This window comes from Mus caroli, unplaced genomic scaffold (assembly GCF_978045245.1).
Source record: "Mus caroli unplaced genomic scaffold, Mus_caroli_1 scaffold_6, whole genome shotgun sequence".
Classification (NCBI taxonomy): Eukaryota; Metazoa; Chordata; class Mammalia; order Rodentia; family Muridae; genus Mus; species Mus caroli.
The window spans coordinates 11,110,114-11,114,295 of NW_028227261.1; positions in this window are offsets into that span (position 1 = coordinate 11,110,114).

The window sequence follows — 4,182 nt, forward strand, 5'->3', positions numbered from 1 at the left end:
TGCTCAATACCCAAAACAAAGTAAAGCTAAGATAAAATGTCTTTGGCTCAAACTATCAATTCTGTATGTATCTTATAAGGAGAGCAATTTACATGATATCCTAGGTAAAGAATTGAAAACCCGTAGTCATGATCAAAGAGATCAAAGTGTGTAAGCCACATATGTCAACTGATAGAGGACAGGAACAAAATGATTCGTGGGCAAGAGAATAATAGCAAAAGCCTGAAGGCAAGGAGGACAACATAGGATATGAAAATTGAGTTCAATATGTGCTTAGAAATAAACAAGGAAAAGAGCCTGAAAAGAAAATGCAGTAAGACAAATAATAGTAACTCATAGAGAACGTGTGAGAGACAGATCATTAGACTTGGACAAAAGGTAGAGGAGCTGGATACCTTAGTCAAAGAAAATGATGAATTAAAATGATGTCAGCTTTAGGCACAATATTGTTTACTGCTTGAAGGGTGAGGCAATAAAGAAAAATTCCTGTGAATAAGTGTCTAGATTTTTGTCAAAAGAAAGAAAGAATAAACAAAGGAAAGAAGGAAAAAAGAGAGGAAGAGAGGGAGGAAGGAAGAAAGGAAGGAAGGAAAGAAGGAAGGAAGGAAGGAAGGAAGGAAGGAAGGAAGGAAGGAAGGAAGGACGGAAGGAAAGAAGGAAGGAAGGAAGGAAGGAAGGAAGGAAGGAAGGAAGGAAGGAAGGAAGGAAGGAAGGAAATAGAAAAAGACCTACAATACATACTGCACTATTTAGCCATTTGTTCATAGAAGATTCCTTGACTGTGCTCTATAATACTCTATGTACACCCATGCATATCTTCATAGGCTGGGGAAAGGAGACTCGAGCATTACCCAAGTCGCCTTAGAGAATATGGCTGGGAGTGAACTCTTTTCATAAAAGTAATGAGTTCCAGGATTCTCTTGTGACCTCTGAGGTTCAAAACCTGATGTGATGACTGTTAGGCTAAAATGGATTCTTGGCCAGCATGGAAGTGAAAGCTCAGAAGCACAAGCCCAGACCTGATGGTCTTTCTTTAGAGAACAGGGTTCTGAGCCCATGGACACCTTTCAGAATGCAGGGCTACTTGTTACCAATTGTGGTGAGTTTTATATTTTTTCATATTGTGCTTATGCAAAAAAAAAAAAAAAAGAAAAAGAAAAACTATGTCAAAAGTTAATTGATTCTGCATATATGAATACATTAATAACACTCGTGATTAATAATGCATCTGAGTTAAGGAAAGAATCAATAGCCTTTCCCTCAGAGGTAATTTAACTAACTGTGAGCCCAAAGTTGAATTCTCTACCTCCTCTTATCTGAGCCTTCCATCCTGTGTGTGTCTATTCAGTTAATTTAAATCTGGAACTTGTTGAATACTGCCTTGTGTATCTCTCTCTTCGTGTGTGTCTGCCTTCTGTCTCTGTGTTTGTGTCTATCTGTGTACTCTGTATGTATGTCCGTTGGCTTTTGTATCACCATTGCCAGTCTTAAGAAAGACCTTTGCAATATTCTCAGGAACATCAAGAAAACCCCATTACATGGGGAAGGAACGGTATAGTATACAGAAATCTTTAACAGAGTTTTTAAAAGGATGAGGTAACTGGCTCCAAGTGATTATAGACATCACCATTTATCAATCAGTACACCTAATGGTATATTCATTTTGGAAGGTTGTGCTAAGCCTCTGCATTTCATGCTTTCAACAAATGACACTCAGGCAGTTTCTGGACATGCCTTGAAAAAGTACATAAATTACCATTGTATCAATAAATTATTATTGCACCAATGCTTCACGTTAAGTTTTAAAAGTTGATAACAAGAGAAATACAAGGAAAATAATGTTTGTTTTTACATTGTTCTTTGAAAAAAAATGCTAAACCATAAAGTTGAGTACACAGTAGAACTGCAATATTAAATCTTAAATTTCTTCAAGTTGCATTAAGTCTGGTTGTAAGGTCCAAGAAAAATCACCATCTATTGGAAGGTAATAACTTTTATACACTGCAATGCCACATTTGTGGTTCTGCCAATGCATAGAAAAGCACCATGGTACAAGACTCCATGGAGTTCGGCTGGCTGTATTCTTAGTAAGATGTTTGGAAATTTTTTTTAAAACAAACCAGCTTATAAGTGTATGAAGGTGATTCTAATGAAGTCTCTGAATTCTGAGAGAGATGGAGTTCCAGTTGATCTTGTCTTTTCCACTGGGTTTTATCAACTGAGTTGTTCCACAAAGTGGTTTCATAAAAATAAGCAAATACTGCAGGGTATTGACAACAAAAGGTGTTGCTTTTTACAAACTGACAATAAGTCTTCACTGCTAATGAGCAGACTTACACAACTCACTATGTATGAAGAGGTCAAGCTGGTGCCTCCAAGAACATTGGCTCTTATATTCCACAGTCCTCATTATGTGAAGGGCTTTGCAAGCTACAAAAAGTGAAAATTATACACAGAACCAACCAAAAAGACATTGATCTAAAATTTGTGCTTCCTCCAAAATATGCTAGGTCAATGATTCATGAATATATTGTGAATAACCAATCAATATCTAATTTGACTTAAATACTCAAACTACCCTTGTTAAAAGTTATATATATACATATATACATATATATATACATATATATATGTATATATATACTCACATATATATGTATGTGTGCATATATATACACATGTATATATCTGTGTGTGTACATATATATATATATATATATATGTATACAATATGGATATATATATATGTACCTGTTGTCTATGTATGTGAGTATAGTGGGAGTACTTGTGCAAACACCAGTGTTATATATAATGAGAAGAAGGTTTCTATATAGTTTAAAACATAGGCCTTTCATTGGAGCAGTTTACCAACGATCATTTAAATTTCAGACTATTCAAGCCTATGACCTCATGTGTAGCTTGCTCTTTACCTCTCTGCAACTGTTCCCATTTATCTGTTCTCTTCTCTGTCTCCCACTAAATCTCTTCCACCTGCTTTCTCTTCCCTACATCACTTTTTCCATCCAGAAATTCCACCCTCCAATTCTTGCCCCAGGGATTGGATTTTAGGTTTTTTTCTTAGAAGCAATCAGGTGTGAGACATCTCCAGAATTCTGTGGATTACCTCTAGGCATAGAGAGCTGCCTGCCATTCAAATATCTCAGCAGGTGTGGAGACAAGTATTTACAAATGTAAGCCTGGGGCTGGTGAGATGGCTCAGTGGGTTAGAGCACCGGACTGCTCTTCCGAAGGTCCAGGGTTCAAATCCCAGCAACCACATGGTGGCTCACAACCATCTGTAATGAGATCTGATGCCCTCTTCTAGAGTGTCTGAAGACAGCTACAGTGTACTTACTTATATAATAAATAAATAAATAAATAAATAAATAAATCTTAAAAAAAAAACAAAAAACAAATGTAAGCCTAGTGATGGGCCATAGAAATGACAATATCAAGATCCTGCTAGCACTTAGTTCTCTACCAATATAGCAATAAACATTTAAAAATACACAGACACACATGCATAAAAGTTTTGAAAATTAACTTCAACCCATGTGGAGAGTTCAGAAAGGCCAAAAGAGGAAATTGGGGCCCACAGGATGGAAAGTCACTTTGATTTAGAATAGTCTGGCCTCAAATGAAGAATAATACACCTGCCCCAATGTTCTGAGTGCTGGGATTATGCCAGCAGCACTTGCATGTTTGATGTCTATAGAGTCAGCAATGTCATCACACTTTATATATCTGAACAACATAATTTATATTCTTTAAAAATATCTGTCTTAGGCAGGGCGTGGTGGCACACGCCTTTAATCCCAGCACTCAGGAGGCAGAGGCAGGCGGATTTCTGAGTTTGAGACCAGCCTGGTCTACAAAGTGAGTTCCAGGACAGCCAGGGCTATACAGAGAAACCCTGTCTCGAAAAACAAAAAAAAAAAAAACAAAACAAAACAAAAAAAATCTGTCTTTCTATTTACACTAACACAGATTAATATCCTAAAAACTAGAAACATCCATAAAATATATTTTTTCTCTAGAGAGCAAAAGGACCTTGTGGTCAAAAATAAGCTCTAAGGTAACCAGGAATATAAAACCCCAGAGTTCTCTCTTCAGGGGAAGAGAAGTACACTTTTTTTCTGACCAGAAGTGAGGGAATGTAGATAGCAAGTGGCATGGTGAGCT